Below are 19795 nucleotides of genomic sequence, written 5' to 3'. Positions count from 1 at the left end.
AAAATTTAAAGGACTATAGGACGATAAGTTTGATATCCCACGCAGCTAAAGTTGTTCTCAGGATCATAAACAAAAGGATAGAGAGTAGGGCAAATGATTACTTAGGGGATGACCAGTTTGGGTTTAGGAAGGGGAGAGGTACGCGTGATGCCATTGAAGTAATGAGATTATTAATCGAGAGGAATATAGAACACAACCAGGAGGTATTTGCCTGTCTCGTAGATTTCGAAAAAGCGTTTGATAGAGTGAATTGGGAAAAACTAATGAGTATATTGCAGAAAATAGGAATAGATTGGAGGGATAGGAGGCTAATCCGCAACCTGTACATGTCTCAGACTGCTCAGGTGCGGGTGGGGAACGGGGAGTCCGGATGGGCAGTGTTGGGAAGAGGTGTAAGGCAGGGTTGCCAATTATCACCGTTGCTGTTCAACCTGTATGCAGAGGAAATGATCAAATGAGAATTTTGGGCAAAAGAGGAGAGGGAAGGAATAGGATAGGGATGTTGGACGGGATGAAGGGAGGAAGAAAGTACTCAGAGCTGAAGAGGGACCTGATGTAGAGTCGGACGTTGTGTTTTGCTGGGGGTCACAAAGTGTTGAATTAGTAATTTTGTACATCCAAAAACCTGCCTTAACCGGTAGATTACCTAATAATAATAATATACATAATTTATTTAAATTTGAACAAAAACTCTTGTTAAAACGCATAAATTAGGAGATACTGTAGTTTATACCAAATGAACATCGAAAATTTATCTAATAAATGAAAATTTTGTTAAAAGTAATACATACGAGTATTATTGCATATTATTTATTATGCTTACCCGCGGCTTTTGTCAAAATATTGGCACCGAATTCAAAGAAATCAGTTAAATATTTCCTAACCAAAATCACTTCTAAAGAGTAATGTATATAAAAAACTTTATGTAAAATATCTAGCTATTTTCCACTCCCGTTTCCATATGTCTACAGCTTTGATTCTGACGGATTATTATTTGGTTCTCTATTAACAGTAGTCTACATCGGGCATACCTATATAAAGATTTTTTATTACACCAAAAGCCGATTCTCCGCTCCCACTAGTTCTATTAAAATAATGTTAACATTATTATCGTTCGCGGTTTTAGTTTTTATTGGGCTTAATTAATTTATTTATGGAAAACTCATAGCAATAAAGTCACAAAATCGGGGTCTCAATGCCGAAGCATCATATCATGTGAGAAAAAGGAAACAGCAACTCTCATTTATGTAATGAGTGGAGGAAAAAGAAGTAGAAGAAACGCGGGTCTCTGGAGCAACTAGATATTTTATAAGTTTTGGTGACCCTGAAGTGACCGTTGTAAATAAAATTTCGGATCATCTACATCTACATAATGCCCTACAAGCCGCCGCAAGGGCGTGTGGTGGGGGGTGTTAGGTCACCACACGTAAAAAGGAACAATACCACATGTAAAGACAAAACAAGCAAAACTACACTCACAGCAGTGCACACACTCGGGTAAAAAACCCTTCATCCAACAGTCATGCAAAAATATAATCCTTAAACCGACAAACAACTGCATCCCAGGATGAAGCACTAAAGCCATCCAACGACACGCAAGCCAGGACACAACAAGCAAGAATGCGAAACTCCACCACCACATAACATACAACACCAAACACTCTCCCCTCCCAGAGGAGACAGTGAAAGGCAGGGAATGCGACCCATTGTTGAAGGTATCCCACCTTCTCTCCCATTCCCTTAGTGGCCATATTGTAGAACCTCTTCTCTCTCATTATTTTCCTCCCCTCTTCCTCCTCCTATTTTTCCTCCTCTCCTTGTTGAGCATAAAGCAGAGTTGTTTTTTCCTCTCCCGCACCTAATGATGATACTAATGCATTAAAAACCGGGTCGCGTTGTTAATTGGCTGTTTTTGTTAATTTTTTTTCAAAAAATCAATATACTGCAATGCATTACCACAACGTTTCAAAGAAGGGTTAAGTTTGAGTTAAGGATGATTAGAGCAAAAAGATATATTTTCGAATATCGCATCGATTTTTATATGCACCAATAAAAAAATGCTCATTCTGACTGCACGACAACCAAATAAAATAAGATAATATTTTTTTCAATTAAAAAAATATAATTTTAGAAAAAATAACAATATATTTTAGGGTTATTTAATATTATTGAGTAGCATGCCACGTTCATTCTAATGCAAAAACATGCATGAGCAAATCTCAATTAAACGATGCTATAAACCCAGCGAGGACAACCACCGAAAATGGAGCAATATAACTTTTAATTCCCATTTAGATGGAGTCTCCCGAAAAATATAAACTACCGAGACGTCTAAATCAAAACGGTATTTTCAGAGGTAGGGAGATAAAAATGTTATCCATTGCACGGATCATCTGGCATGGTAATTTTTCCACGTCCACCAACCCAATTATGCATTGCTATGGGACGTTGGTTGAAACTCATAAAAATTAATAATTGAAAACACATAAACGAGAGGATCGACTGGAAGGGAATGAAATAAGGAATAAAAGGATTGAGGAGAGAGATTGGGAAGAGGGGGCATTTTTGAAGAGTTGGGTGTATTTCTGGGCGATGGCAGGAGGATAGCGCAGGTGGTGTTTCCCGATAATGAGCTTTCGAAGACTTTCCTTTCCAGACACCCACTCTCTCCCTTCCCCTGCCCAAAAACCCTTTCATTCTTCAGCCCCTCTTACCCTGCTTCCATCCACCCCCCCTCATACGACTCAGAACCAGTCGCCGATATCCGAACCCTCCCAACCCACCCACCCCCCACCTATCCCTGCCACCCCGAGCGGTCCCAGTCCCATCGTCCAGGGCAGGCGTCGTAAATGGCCCATGCAACGGCGAGAAAATAAAACCGAGGCTCTTTCATCCTTCCCTTATCAGCCTTATTCCCTTTCGCCCCCCCCCTCCCTGCTCTCAGTTTCCTGCCTAAGGCAGAGGGAGGAGTGCGCGGGAAAAAATATATATTCGGAGTGAAGCTAAGGGGGAATTTTCGGGGACAAACGCGGAGCATTGCGAACTACCTCTGCTAAGAAGGGAGAAACGTCAAGGTGTTCCAGTGATGGACTTAGCCGATAGCAATAAGTCAGGGTGCTCGTTATGCACCGCAAGTTGTTGGTTCTCTCTATACTCGAGTATCATCAAGACGTTTCAAAAATTCCCCTAACTATTTCATATCTTGCCCAATTCATATATTTTATTATTTAAACCACTGAGGAAATTATATCTTGAAACCATTTGAAAATATCCATACTTGTTAGTGTAGTATTCTTGATTTGGTCGGGATATTGAAACAAACAATTTTAAAAATGACAAAGAAAAAATATTTATAAAATATCTATGAAGAAAATTTAATAGCAAACGACGGTCGCAAAATAATGCCGCCTAATAAAGCATATGTACTTTACACATTATGAATCCCAGCGTCAAATGTATTTTTCTACGACGGCACTGTAACCTAAATATATACTAATTATTACAAATCGTATTCGTGTCGTTATTGAATGGTGACAGGTCAAATTTCATTTCCTGTAAAAAGAGCCATGAAAATTCTTAAAACCACATTCTGTGCAGTTTCGTATTGGAAAATAGTTGAAAGTATTCATTTCCATTATCAGGCCCTGTGAGAACTACATCAGCACTTGTAAATGGACTTTAAGATTTGATAATTGGGTTTATAGCAGGAAAATAATATGACCCAGTTTTTTTTGGTACTGATTGATGGAATGAATTATACAATTAGTAGTACAGTAGAAGAGTATTCTTGCAGTTTCCACATCCTTGCTAAGATATCATCTCGTTTTGCATTTTTTCAATGGTATTTAGCAAATGACTTAAATTTTACTGACCAAACTTTGGTTCAGTGATAACAAACTAATGCTTGTAATCTGTTTAATATTAATAGAATATTTAATAGAATATGTACTGCTATGACTACCTAAGTATCAATTTACATGATAACCTGGATGGTTGCGCATATTCCTTTTATGTGAACACAATCTCCTCTAACTTAAATCTTTGGTCATCTTTCCTCATTTGCTAAATGCAAAGATCACTTTACAGCGTATATAGATCATGTAATTCCTTCGACACCTACATCATACAGAAACGAGTTAGCATTTAGTACTAGATAAAAATAACGAGTTAAAATCATTACATAGTTAATTTTCAGAAAATATCATATCGTTCATTAATAAATCAGGATATTTAAAGTCATTATTGCATATTTTCATATTTTGATTGCGTGGAATTTCCTATGTGCTTAATTTTAATTTTTGTTAAGTACACAATCTCGAATGAACACATTATTAAGGATTGTAAGGAAGCATGTATTTGATTAAATATCCGGAAAACTGTTGTTCTGTAAAGCAGTGAATTTAACTAGGTAGACCTGAAATACTTCTAAGGAATGAAAATGTTATTTAGCTAAGAATTCTTAAAAATTTTGGCAAAGCAAAAAAAATTAGATCTGGTGCATGTACATATCTGTGTGCGTATAATATTTGGACGGCAGAATAGAACACAAAAATATATATACAGAGAACACGTAAAATTACAGAAAGTTTAAGCTTTCTGAAATGTGAGCGTCCTTTTACGTGTCCTCTATTTTTATTTTTGTAGTCTATTGGGCCATCCACATACTATATTGTTATCGTGAGTGCTTCTGTATCACCTATACATAGGAAGAGATTGGAGGGACAACAGGAGGTTAATCTGCAACCTGTACATGTCTCAGACTTCTCAGGAGCGAGTTGGAAGTGAAGAGTCAGGATGGGCAGTGCTAGGATAAGGTGCAAGGCAAGGTTGCTCATTATCATCGGTACTGTTCATCGTATATGTGAGGACAATGATTAAAGAGGCATAGGAAGGTTTGCTGATAATCAAGCTCTAAATTGCCAGTCATCCAAGGGGTCGCAAGCATTACTGAGTGAATTGTAAATTCAATGCGGTAGATACGGGATGAGAATTTATAAAAATAAAACTAAGTTGATGCGATTTTCCAGAAAGACAAAGGCTAAGCTTAGCATTAACATCGGATGGCAAAAACTATAGCAGGTGGAGCAGTTAACGTATCTCGAAATTGTTTTAGACCAAATTGATCAAAGAAGTAAGGACCTAAGATAATTGCAACTAGCAAGGAAACTTTCACAAGAAGGAGAGAACGGATGACAGGGACATTGAGCAAGGATGTTAAGGAAAGGCTTGTTAAAAGTTTGATTTGGAGCAAAGTCATGTACGGTGTGGAAACAAGATAATTGAAGCAGGATGATAAGCGTAGATTAGAGGCATTTAGAAATTGGGCGAGGAGAAGCATGGAGAAGGTCAAATGGAAAGGAAAAAAAGAGAGGGTAACATTAATGGTGGGGGAGGAAAGGAATTGCTGGAAGAAATATTAAGGAGATAGAAAAAGTGAGGCAGGGATTGATTGGAAATGGGATGCTGAAGACTGTGATATATAAGAGAATGTTCGGCAAACGAGGAAGGGGCAGAAATATGTAGAATAGGGAGTTTGGATGGAATAAAAGGAGGAAGGAAGTATATGTCAATTGGGAGGGAAAGTATGATTTGTTGTAGAGTATTATGTCGGGTTTTGTTTTTCTTAAGAGATATAAGAGAACTATTTAGTACTTTTTATCAAAAAAACGTACCTTAACCAGTATACTACGTATAGTAATAATAATATTACCGCACATACATGGTTAATTGATAAAAATTCAAAGAAAAAAGTAATTAATTGAGCATTTTGTTTCAGAGCACTTCCGAGTTAGTAAACTCTTCCAACTGCTCAGGTTTACCAATTCCTATTTAAACATTTAGCTCAGCCTTCCTATTTCTCTAAAGCCGCATAACCTTTATTTGTTCAAATTTACTCCAACCCCATATTTATCGCACTGAGTTTCCAATTTAATCAGCAATCATTGCAACACTTCGCTGACTGACTTACTTAAGCTTGATATGAGCAAACCTAACCGGATTTATGAATTGTTCACATAATTTTGTGTGTCTTTTTATGTGTATATATATAGATATATACCTGTATGTGTATATATACTTATATATATATATATATATATATATATATATATATATATATATATATATATATATATATATATATATATGGATCACGGATGAGATGATTATAAAGATGGATGAGCGGCGAAAATGGAAGAATATAAATACAGAATTAGGCAAAATGAAGTACAAAAAATTGAACAATAAATTGAGGCGGGCAACAAATAAGGCAAAAGACGCATGGTGGAAGACGCAGTGCGAGGATATGGAAAGTCTGCAGAGGAAGGGTGAAATCGGTGCGCTGTACAGCAAAGTTAAATCGTTATCGGGAAGTAAGAAAGGAAGAGCTACGCTAAGAGTTAGAGATAAGGCGGGTAAGGTAATAGTTGACGCAGGAAAGATCCAAGAGAGATGGAAGGAGTATATAGAAGAACTGTATAGTAAAGAACTCAGACCAACAAAGTTAGACATTGAAAAAGAAAATGACGTAGAGGAAGACAGCTTAGGTCCAGGCATACTAGACAATGAGATAGAAAGGGCATTAAGGGAGATGAAACTAAATAAGGCCGTGGGGGTAGATAACATTCCCGTGGAACTTTTAAAATGCTTAGGAAAATGTGGGAGGAAGAGGCTATATGGGCTGATCCGTAGCATTTATGTGGAGGGAATCTGGCCGGAAGACTTTGTGAGAGCAGTTTTAGTTCCGATTCCGAAAAAGGTAAAGGCCACGTCATGTGAGGACTATAGGACAATTAGTTTGATATCCCACGGAGCTAAAGTTGTTCTCAGGATCATAAACAAAAGGATAGAGTGTAGGGCAAATGATTACTTAGGGGATGATCAGTTTGGGTTTAGGAAGGGGAGAGGTACGCGTGATGCCATTGCAGTAATGAGATTATTAATCGAGAGGAATATAGAACACAACCAGGAGGTATTTGCCTGTTTCGTAGATTTCGAAAAAGCGTTTGATAGAGTGAATTGGGAAAAACTAATGAGTATATTGCAGAAAATAGGAATAGATTGGAGGGAAAGGAGGCTAATCCGCAACCTGTACATGTCTCAGACTGATCAAGTGCGAGTGGGGAACGGGGAGTCAGGATGGGCAGTGTTAGGAAGGGGTGTAAGGCAGGGTTGCCCATTATCACCGTTGCTGTTCAACCTGTATGCAGAGGAAATGATCAAAGAGGCATGGGAAGAACTCGAGGTAGGAATGAAAGTGGGCGGGGGATTCGTAAAATCAGTTAGGTTTGCTGATGACCAAGCTTTAGTTTGTCAGTCAGCCAAGGGGCTGCAAGCTTTGCTGAGTGAATTGGAAATTCAGTGCGACAGGTATGGGATGAGAATCAATATTAATAAAACAAAGGTTATGCGATTTTCTAGAAAGAAAAAGGCCAAGCTTAACATTAAAATAGGAGGGCAAAAACTAGAGCAGGTAGAACAGTTTACGTATCTCGGTAGTGTTTTGGACCAACACGGTCAAAGTAGTAGGGACGTAAGGAGAAGAATTGCGCTAGGCAAAGAGGCTTTCACAAGGAGGAGGGAGTTGATGACGGGGACTTTGAGTAAGGATGTTAAGAAAAGACTCGTAAAAACTTTGATATGGAGCGTAGCTATGTACGGCGCGGAAACGTGGTCATTGAAGCAGGAGGATAGACGTAGACTGGAGGCTTTTGAAATGTGGGTGTGGAGAAGAATGGAGAAGGTGAAATGGACAGAGAAGAAAACAAATGAGGAAGTACTTGGTATGGTGGGCGAAGAGAGGGGTTTGTTGGGAGCAATCCTATGGAGGCAGGAAAAGTGGATGAAGGGGGTGTTCACCGGCAGTGGGATGTTGAACACTGTGATAGAGGGTAAAATGTTGGGCAAAAGAGGAAAGGGAAGGAACAGGATAGGGATGTTGGACGGGATGAAGGGAGGAAGAAAGTACTCAGAGATGAAGAGGGACCTGATATATAGTAGGATGATGGATTTTGTGTTTTGTTAGGAGTAATAAAATATTTGTTTGGTAGTTGTGTCCATCGAAAAACCTACCTTGACCGGTAGATTACCTAAAAAAAATATATATATATATATATATATATATATATATATATATATATATATATATATATATATATGGCGATATATTAGACCCACGGATCTCAGGGTAAATTACCTTTCCTCGATAGCTCAAGTGGTTAAGAGCATCCGCTCGGCAAGTGGAAAGATCCGAGGTTCGAGTCCCGGTCAAGGAAATATTTTTACTCTTGTGATCCGTTCGATTCCGCCTTCCCCACCTTTATTTTGTTCGTCCTTTATATGTGTTCCTATCCCTTTTCCTTATATCTGTTTCTGTATATATGAGTATTTATTCGCCGTTTGGCGGGATTTCGTGTTTGAATGTATATATATATATATATATATATATATATATATATATATATATATATATATATATATATATATATATATAGTATATATATAAATTAACCAGCAAAAATATAAAACCATTCATGATGCCAGAGTTTTTTGATATGAAAGAAATACATTATTTTCATTTTTAACGGAAAGCAGATTCGAAACTTTTAAAAATTAAAATTCATGACGTGAATAGACTATTATATGGAACAGCATTGGCTTAACTGCCTCAGGAGAAACGAGACTCATGGTGACTTTATCCCAAGACCATTTCAAACAGTCCCATAAAACTGATGTCATTAATGTCGACTCCAGTGGAGAGAGAGCATTAACAGCTTTTTGCTCTCTTTAGGAAAAATGAATCTCTGTCCTTGACATACGCTAATCTGTATGGTTTAAGTGATGGATGAGGTTTTACGTCTAAATTTGTTCGTCTACAGTTGTCTGGGTTCGATTTATCGAGAAATCTCTGTTTTATTTGATCGTAAAATTACTCGTTCCCTCAGTATTAATTCTTGACATGCATTTCACTAACTATACGGAACTCTAAAACCTGCAAGACTAAAGAGAAAAATTTTTAATGCATCACTGGGATCTAATATTACTGCTTTTTTGACATTGGACTATATTTCCAAGTGATTTTCTTTGAAATATTTACTTGAGGAATAATGATCTTCATTAGCCACAGCCACTATTCTACGATGTCAGTAACTTTTTGTTCGCAAAACATTAGCCATCCTAAATCATTTCTTCACCGAAACCTTTAAATACCATTATTATTCTTAGGATGACATACTCGTTTGATTACAACTTTTTCTGGGTGTGATTTTGTATATTTGTTGTAAGCAAGTCTCCTAACGTAAGTCACTGAATTTTCTTCACCAAGAAAACTGCGCGACGCTAAAATAATTACGAGGACTATTTATTTATAAGTAATCATAAATTTTATTATTCCCATGATTTTTTGTGAAAATATTTTGTTCCATATTTTCAGCATGAATGGTATTGTAAATGTGGAACAAGTTTAATTGATATTACGCCAGTGCTGTATCAGCCCCAAATGTTGCTTGTTGAAACATGTTCGGTTCACCTAACCCTTCTTCTAATAATAAAATACGTCTTCTACGGTGTACTATAATGTTCAAGGTTAAGACTACACAGAAGATAAGGAACAAACTTAGCACAACATTTCGCGAGATACTCGCGATTTCGCGGATCCCACTGCTCGTAAATATTTCATCTGCTAAGTTTTGGTACCTTCAATGAAATGTATGATATTTCTGACGGTTTTCTTAACGTCATTTGACCATATTATGTCAAAATGGCTGGAGTGTAATTATGTTCATTCTGCAATGACTAGAGCTTCGTTCCACCTTCGTTTGAAACTGTTTCCCATCTTTAAACATTTTAATCCAACTTCTAATTGTGCTATAATGAAGAACATGAACTTTATAACTCTCTTGAATTATTCCATAGGCTTTGGCTGACGATTTTGTCATGCAATTCCATATGCTGCTCACATTGTTGCCGTAAGCGAACAGATTATGTTTCCAATTGCAACGATAGCGGCTGACAAAATACTGAAGGAAAATCAATAGAACTTGTACCGTAACTTAATTACACGTTCAGGTATTTAAACTAAAATTGAAAATTTTCTTGATAAAATGTAGGAATAAATATGATTATATGATCACTGTTTATTGGGCAGTTCGTGTTATTCTTGCCAAGGGATATTCTAAGCTGCTTAGTGCCATTTTGGTTGGCATTAATTCAGAGCAGAAATACGACAGTTTCGTTTTCATCTCAGTCAATTTGGTCACAAATAATTTCAATGTTGCAGAAAATATTATCATTTTAATAAAAACGTCAATCCAAATTAATGGATCTCTAGCATAGAGAGGTTCTTTCTCTAGTAACATACGCTGTGTTACACCACTAGAACCATAATCCAGGGGTGACATTGGTAGCATATTCCAAAGAAACTGCGGGAGATGCCGCAACAGTAACTTTTAACGGAGTCATCCGCTAATGTGCATTTCAATGCAACAATTTCAGAGTGTAAAAATCATTCGTCTTGACTGGGACTCGAACCCAGATCCCTCAATATCCGGTCGAGTGCTTTAGCCACTTAAGCCACCACGCAGTTTCTATGGAATTTGTCAAAGTATAAACACCATACGTGTTTAAAGTTGGCTTTTAACCTCGTGGACAGTGGCGCCTCGCGCACGACTACGAATGCCTGTGACATTGTATGTACGGTATTTCGTCACAACATCTAGTTCCTTTAAAAGCCCCAAAATTTCAGAGTTTAAGAGGACGCCTCGGTAGCTTAAGTGGCTAAAGCACTCGACCGGATATTGAGGGATCTGGGTTCGAGTCCCAGTCAAGGCGAATGATTTTTACACTCTGAAATTGTTGCATTGGTAGCATATCTTTCTAATTTCATTACACTTAAAACCTATTATCCATCATTGAGCCGCAGCGGGAGAAATTTACCCAATAGAGTAAGACATATATTCTCTATCCTGTACTACCTGTGGTTTCCCAGGAAGATCTGGTATGCTGGAAATATGACAGGTTGGGGTGAATTTTTGGTCTCCCAGTGTCGTCACTAGAAGTTAAACCCGGACCCTCTGGTCAGTAAAACGGTGACAATTGGGTAGTTTTCTCAAACTCTATACTACATACTATATTCTTTAGGTGGTTACGTTATAACAAAAGAAAAATAATGAGGAATTAATGAGAGAGATTTACGCAAAAACATAAAAGAGTGAAAGATATTACGCAAATTTTCCACAGCCATTTGCTATACATAAAGAGCTGGTATTTTAAAAGTGAGCCTACTCTGGCCGCGAATGCAACATTTCGATGTCAATCTTTCTCTACGTACCAATCTTTTCAATCATTTGAATTAATGTTTCAATAGATAAAATATGGAATGTTAATAGGCTTGATTTCAAAGGTTTCAAATAGTTCGAAGATAGGTGACATTCAAATAAAGATGACAAACCAGGTAATGAAGAGCGAAAGCTCGAACGTCTGATAACTTGATAAGTGCAAGTTAAATCGAATTAGCGTGGTGATTTAATACACTACTAATATTCAACACCCATTTTTCTGGCGAACATGTTCTTGAGAAAATGGAATTAAAGGAACTGTAGGTGAGCGGAAGAGAGATCCCCAAAGCCGCCATCCGCAATTTCTCCGCTTTCTCGCTCCTCATCAAACGTTTCTCCTTCCTGTCTCACCCAATCGCTTTCACCCTCAACACCCAACCCGACGCGCTCCCTAAACGCACCTGTTCCCCGTCAACTTTTCAGTCAGCGATCACTTTTACCTATATACAAGGGGCCCGGCGACCCCCCGTTTTTCTTCCACCGCTATTATATCGCGAAAAAATTCTTTCTATTCCATCCATATCTCGCATACTCGCGAAGGTAGCAAATATAATGAATTGAATGACGTTCAAACATATTTTCTGCAACCAACTAAAGATGCGAAAGATCGGCTGAAATGGTAAAAAGTATCGTTTTATTTCTGCAAAAACGGCGCTCATTTCAAGCTTTGAGCTCCCGTAATTGATCTAAGCTTGTTTATGTTAAGATTTAGAACGCACGTGAATCAAGGAGTCCTGCTTATTTATCTTTATTTATAGCAGGTACAAACACCAAAATCGACTCAAAATGGTAACGAAAAAATACGTGCAGGGTGTGATCAAAAGTAAAAAGATAAACAAATAATGATTTATTAAACAGAGTATCCAGTAAAATTGATAAGGTTTTAATTTCATATTAGCATTTCATCAAAATATTTTACTTCTAATAGAATCTTGCGGGTCGGCCACTCCAGCCACTCTGAGTGTTTTCGAGAATGGTGAGAATTTGTACTGAAATTAACGAGAGCAAAATATTTGGGTCTTGAAATGGAGTCTTGAAGCGGATAAAATAACATTAACCAAAAGATACTTCCTCGTACATACGGAAATTACCACCAATACTAATTCCCACTCTATCGCTGCTAGGCAATCGTACAATATTCCGGATCACCATTCTCAATACCGAATTAAAAAGATAAACTTATGTATTTGAGTTTATAGTAATCCCTCCAGCAACCCAACGTAGTGTACATATAATTTGGTCTCGTTGATGGGTATTAATTGGAGCCATAACCAAGAAAGAGCTTTTAATGAATTTGCCATTTTTTCTTTGTATTAGTTGATATAAATGAGTAGACAGTCATTTGGTCCGGGTATTCGGCAACTGGAGTTTTTCATTCATTCAATAGTACTAGCCGTAAGAGCTCAAATCTATCAATAACATTATGAAGAACATGAACACTTCTTCATGTTCAGGGAGGAAGACTCCAGACCACGACCGAAGGCTTACGTCACCATCCCCTTCATCGCAGGGACTTCGGAAAGAATCGCGAGGGCTTTAAGGAAGCATGATGTGGTGACCAGATTCAACTGCGTCACCAAGATAGCTGACACCCTACCCGGACCCAAGGATGGAATTTCACCGTTAATATCAGAAGGCGTATACCAAGTGCCATGCTCCTGTGGCAAATGGTACATCGGTGAAACATGCCGAGCGCTGAAAACACGCATGAGTGAACACCAGAGGGCAACCAAGGCCAAACAGTTTAGAGCATCGGCCATCGCTGAGCACGCCTGGAGTGAACCCGGACACTCTATTCTGTTAGACGACGCTAAAATAATAGCGAAAGAAGAAAAATACTTCCAGAGAATAATCAGAGAGGCCATTGAAATCGTTAAAAGGCCAGAAAATTTTAACAGAGAGGATGGATATCCACTCCACAGTGCGTGGAAAAGAATTATTCCGCGCAAATATGAGGACGTTCCCTGATTGGCCAAGAAATTTCCCGGTATTGGCGCCGGATTTTCCCTATATAAGACGGGACAACAAGCTTCTTTTCATCCTTGACCTGAGGACGCCAGCAGGATAGCTGGCGAAACTGTTGTACATTTAAACGACATACGCGGACGCAGCCCGAAAAATGTGGAAATCAATAACATTATTTCCTTAATTCGTAGGGAATGTAAATTAACTTCAAATAAAATGCTCCGAATACACCCTTTCGACAGATATAAAATAATTTTTCCAAAAAATAAAATCCTACCACTGACTACCATAAATGAAGTCCTCGGTAGTATAGTGGTCAGTATCCCCGCCTGTCACGCGGGAGACCGGGGTTCGATTCCCCGCCGGGGAGGATATTTTTTTGAAGTGGTTAAGGTGGAAGAATATTCGTAAATTCATACTTTGTTATCTTAATCCCCTTATTACCAGTCCCAATTTTTCAAATGATCATATTAATACAAAACTATAATATTAATACCAAAAATTAGATTCCTTAAACTGAGATCCTGTAAAAAATTAAAAGATAAATTTCCTTAAAAAATAAAAACTTGGCTCGACATTTAAACTTTCACCATGACATCATGAAAGTTAAGGAGGACGATGAGAGGAATACCTTTGGGCTGGATATACAAGCAAATGAATTGTAATGGAAGGTAAATAGAAAGACTCATTTTAAAAGAAATAGCAAAAATGCCATTGGAGCAGTGATCTGATAATGTGCAAATAACTGCGTGAAATTTCACAAAAGCAAAATAATTCACCTAAATCAAGATTGGAATCCGATTTTCTCAATTTCCGGCCGAGTGCTTCACACATTTCTGTTGCTAGGGAATGTGAAAGAAAAAGTAATTTCTGTCATCAGAAAAAAGGCAGTCAAAGCCTTATGTAAATCATAGGGAAAGAATAGGGAGGAAATTACGAGAGCAAAATGAAGGATCGTTGTTGAAATATCAAAATTTCATTTAGAGCTCTACAAAGATCGAAGGGAGGGCCTTGGACCATTCTACTCGGTTCTAATTAATGGCAGTACATAATTCAATTTCAATTCAGAGAATGATGGTCATGCAGCCAAGTGGAAACATTGGAAGAATTCTTTGCATAAATTACAATCTTGGTTCAAAATTAGTTGATTTTTACAAATACCTCAAGTCGTTAAGTTTTGCATGTGAGTTAGAAAAACAAAATATTAGGCATTGAAACTTTCCGTGGCTGGAATAATTATGTATCAATGTTCATTTCCGTTTTCTGATGCTTATAGAATTAGCGGAACGCAACCTCCCTGCTTTTACAACCCCTTATCTTGCTATTTCCTCGTCTCCTCACGCTTCAACGGGCGCGCGGAATGGCAGTGTCAGTAATTGGCACTCCTCTTCCGCCACTTCGCCTCGCGGAGAAACATGAAACTAACTAGTGCCGGGAGACCAGAGTCCGCGCGAATAAGCCCAATTCAACGCAGCGCGGAAACAAGCATATTCAGATGGGTATTAAAGATGCGGGGGTTTCATTTCGTTTTAATTAATCACTACTGCGACGAAAATAAGCACCGATGATTTTTGATGCGGGTCGATAGATTTTAATGAGAATAACTACAAGGAACTGAACCTAGATTATGGCCACAAAAAAATAGAATGACTGAGAACAACCATTGATGAGGGTTTTTTTCTTCGTTTTATTCTTTCGAGAAACTAATCCAACCGTTCATTCAATGTTCATAAAGATTTTTATGGAAAAACTCACTGTCGGACCTTGAATGACAAATATATTTCCTTGATGCAGTAAAGAAGCAAAATATTCTGAAGTAATCAGCAGTATCTGTTTTCACACTCAATTTCTTGCTGAAAAATAGCAAGAAAGAGTTAAAAATTGTGCCAAACAAAGAATGAATGAAAAAATATCCACGGAGATTAAAATACTATGAAAATAAATGTAGCAGTCGAAGAATTTTAAAACTAGCAAGCGCACGAGGACTTGAATTAATTAATCATATAATTAATGAACGGCAAAAGAAAGGTAATGGAAAATTTACAGAGATTGTGAAGGAGAGTCAAATTAACCGACGGTTTGGTACCTTTTTAAGGGAATATAGGCCGATTTACTACATTACAAAACAAATATTATGAATCTCACTAATCCGTACTTCTTTAGTACAACAGCGAATGGACTCTAGTGAGTACCTTTTTACCTCTAAACCTATTTATCTTTTGGGGACAAAGTTGCAATTAGTGTGCATTTAAGCTCTAATTCTAAATGAAAATAACTGTGGCAATTTAATTGTTTTCGAAAACCTGATAGTTAAATTTGATGGCATTGCCATGAAAATACGTAAAATAAGCTTCTCAATTCTAGGCAATGTGGTCAGTAGGCGTGTGTGGTTGGGATAAAAAAAGTTGCTAATAGTAAAAGAAAAATCGTAATCGCTAACTGTTGCCTGTTAAATTAATACTTCTGGTACAACACATGTATAAGCTCGAATCGCCTTAAATGTAGATTTTTCTGCGTCAGCAGAATTTATGTTGGAAGGGACTTTAACGGAAAACAAAAGGGAAATGGTGAATACGAGATATTTACCGAGGGAAAAACAAAGGATAGGTCACCAAGAATGAGGGTCAGAAAATATTTGGTTTATTTTCCCTCAAAGATAGTAGGTCGCATTATTTCAAGTATCATTTCATCAAATTCAAACCAGACTTAGTAGAGTTAGCACATAACTTTGAAAAGCCTTTACTATATTTCTAATTCGTATGGGAAGCAGAAAGCGATAATTGCTAAGCTATTGATTGTAAAATCTTCAAAAAAACATTAAGGAAACATTGGAACATTTCCAGAAGAAAATCAACATATTGTCCTCTGTTTTCATTAGCTCATTAAAAAATTTAAAAAAAGTATAACACCTATGAAGCTAATGTAATATTAAATTCCGCTGTTAAAATGCAAAATTAAGTTTCGTGGGAAAAGATCCGGAGCTCTTGCCTGAAATTATAACCCGTAAAACCTTTTATAACACGTAATCCCACTAGCCTATCATCGCCATTTTCTGACTATACCCTTAAGATTTTCCCTTCATTGTTACGAAAATTGAAAAAAAAAATCATGATTACAATGAATTTAATGAGGAATGCATGAGAGAGACTGCATATCTGAATGAATGATTCAAGTTTATTAATAATTATCTAACTTTTACCATTATTATAAGAAAAAAGAGTTGAATCACCAGCCCTGCCCAGTGCACCATGCCCAGTGCATTTTCTGTGTCGAGCCGACCGCTTGTGAGACAATAGTTTTATTCTTATTTATTTAGAGACCATGAAATCACAGTTTTATTCCTAGGATAGCAGCAGCAAAATGTAGAGAAATGTTTTTTCGTTTAATTATAGTACTAAAAAGAATTATTATTGTAAATACGTAAACTGTTGGAAAATTATTTCAACTTCGACAGGAAGTGCTGTTAACAGACTATGTAACACAAAAAAACAGTCAATTCAAAGGTATACTCGTAAAAAATAGCATAAATTTCATAAATTCATTAGAAAATGTGTACCTGTCACACATAAATAAAGTTTTTTTTAAGTTAATCTACCGGTAAAGGTAGGTTTTGGATGGACACAACTGAAAAATAAATATTGACTCCTAACAAAATACAAAATCCAGTATCCTACTCTACATCAAGTCCCACTTCATCTCTGTGTACTTCATTCCTCCCTTCATCCCGTCCAACATCTCTATCCTGTTCCTTCCCTTTCCTCGTTTGCCTAACATTCTCCCCTCAATTACAGTCTTCAACATCCCACTGCCGGTCAATACACCCTTCAGCCACTTTTCCTGCCTCCATAGGATTTCTCCCAACAAACCCCTCTCTTCGCCCACCATACCAAGGATTTCCTCATTTGTTTTCTTCACGGTCCATTTCACCTTCTCCATTCTTCTCCACACCCACATTTCAAAAGTTTCCTATCTACTTCTGTCATCCTGCTTCAGTGACCACATTTCTGCTCCGTACATACGAGGGTGGTTTGAAGTTCAGAAAAAATGTCTTGAATCTTTGTTAGGCCAGAAAATTTTCAGACCATACGCTCTTAACTACGCTCCATATCAAAGTTTTCACAAGCCTTTTCTTAACATCTATACTCAACGTCCCCCTCATCAACTCCCTCATCCTTTTGAAATTCTCTTCGCCTATTGCAATTCTTCTCCTTACGTCCCCAATACTTTGAACGTGTTGATCCAAAACACTTCCGAGATGCGTAAACTGTCCATCTGATCTAGTTTTTGCCCTCCTATTTTAATATTTAGCTTAGACTTTGTTTTATTTATATTTTATACTATATTTTATACTTTTATTTATAATATACTATATTTTAATCCCATATCTATCGCACTAAATTTCTAATTCACTCAGCAATGCTTGCAGCCCCTTCGCCGACTGACAAACCTTGGTAATCAGCAAACCTAACCGATTTTAAAAATTCCTCGCCGACTTTAATTCCTATATGCAGTTATTTCCATACCTTTTCAATCATTTCCTTTGCATTTACGTTGAAAAGCAATGGTGATAATGGGCAACCCTGCCTAACCTCTTCCTAACACTGTCCATCCGGACTCTTCGTTCCCCACTCTCACCTGAGCGATCTGAGACATGTAAAGATTGCGGATTAGCCTCCTTTCCTTCCAATCTATTCCTATTTTCTGCAATATACTCATTCGTTTTTCCCAAATCACTCCAACAAACGCCTTTTTGAAATCTACGAAACAGGCAAATACCTCCTGATTGTATCCTGTGTACCTCTCGATTAGTGATCTCATTACGGCAATGGGATCACGCGTGTCTCTCCTCTTCCGTAACCCAAACTGGCCATCCCCTAAGTAATCATTTTCCCTACTCTCTGTCCTTTTTTTGATGGTCCTGAGAACTTTAGCTGCATGGGATATCACATTCATTGTTCTGTAGTCCTCACATGATATAGCCTTTACCTTTTACGGGACAAGGAACTAACAATGATCTCACAAAGTCTTCCAGCCAGATTTCTTCCTCAGAGATACTACGAATTAGTTCATATAGACTCTCACTCCCACATTTTCCTAAACCTATCAATTGTTCCGCGGGAATGTTGGCTACCCCCACGGCTTTATTTGTTTTCACCTCCCTTATTGCCATTTATATCTCATCGTGGAGTATGCCTGGACCTGAGCTATCTTTATCTACGCCATGTCCTCTTTCTATGTCCAACCTTGCTGGCCCAAGTTCCTTATCATACAGCTCTTCTATACAAGTATATTCCTTCCATTTCTGTTGGATTATTTCTCTTTCAATAATTGCCTTACCCTACGTATCTCTAACTGTCAGCACAGATCTTCCCTTCTTACTTCCCGATAGTGATTTAATCTTGGTGGTTAGCGCACCATTTTAACCCTACCTATGTAATCTTTCCATGTCCCCAAATTATGTCTTCCACCATGCTTCTTTTGCTTTGTTTGTTACATTTTTAATTTGTTATATGACTCTCTCTACTTCCTATTTCCTAACTCTGTGTTTATATTTCCCATTTTCTTCTCTCGTCTATCTTTCTTATCATCTCATCCGTGATCCATGGTTTCCTTGTCCTTTTCCCATTAACGGTCCCTGTAGTTTCTTTTGTGGCTTTCGATATCCCTTTTTTATAAATTTCCCTTTCCCGATAGTATTCATCTCTTTTCCCTCATCCATGATTTCCTCTATTGCTGCTGAGACTTCTTCCTATTCAATGCACTTAATGCTTCTACATTCGATTTCCTAACCCGCCGTTGCGGCCTTATGTTTTTGAAACGGACCCTACACTTCATAACAGCTAAATTGTGATTAGATTCCGTATCCGCTCCCGGGTAGCTGTGCGAATTGATCACACTGTTCTTAAACCTGTGTCTAACCAGATTATAATCTAGCTGAGTCACCTGGCATTTTCCATATCTACCTAGGCCTTTTGTGGTTTCTAAACCAAGTGTGAGTGATTACCTACCCCTGTCTCCTGCAGAATTCAACTGTTTTCTCCCCAAGGTCATTCCTCGTACCTAAATCGTAGTTTCCTACCTCATCGCCTGTCTTCCTTCGCCTACCGCCGCATTCCAATCCCAGATAACTATTAAATGTTTCCCTGCAGGAACACGAGCGATTATGTCCTCTAATTGACTATAAGTACCAGCGACTTCTTCCTCCTTATGACTGCTTAGTGGCATCTATACTGAACAATGAGTATGAAGATTATATCCCGAAAAAACATGATCAAGAACTACTACCAAGTTAAAACATAACTAATGTGAAAACCCGCGAGTAATTGACTGCCTACTAAACGGGTGCGGCGAGAAGTCTTGGAAGACCATAGTGGGAGATGGTGTAGCTACATAACATTTAGGGAAGGTACTATAATGCTAGTAATATTGTGTCTTTCGTATTTTGACTATCTGTGGGCGAAAAAAGCTCATTTAGTCATTCCTAATTACATTTTTAA

At 37.7% G+C, this 19795-nt stretch overlaps 1 non-coding gene across 1 annotated transcript; it reads left to right on the top strand.

Moving 5' to 3' along the window:
• Window positions 1–13596: 13596 nt before the first annotated feature.
• On the top strand, window positions 13597–13668 carry TRNAD-GUC (transfer RNA aspartic acid (anticodon GUC)). The gene has a single exon. It is a non-coding gene; the product is annotated as a tRNA-Asp (tRNA).
• Window positions 13669–19795: the final 6127 nt, after the last annotated feature.

Source organism: Hetaerina americana, unplaced genomic scaffold, assembly GCF_022747635.1.
Source record: "Hetaerina americana unplaced genomic scaffold, ioHetAmer1.1.p SCAF_7, whole genome shotgun sequence".
Lineage (NCBI taxonomy): Eukaryota > Metazoa > Arthropoda > Insecta > Odonata > Calopterygidae > Hetaerina > Hetaerina americana.
Note: the sequence above shows the minus strand (reverse complement) of the source record. Positions and strands in the feature narration are given on the sequence as shown.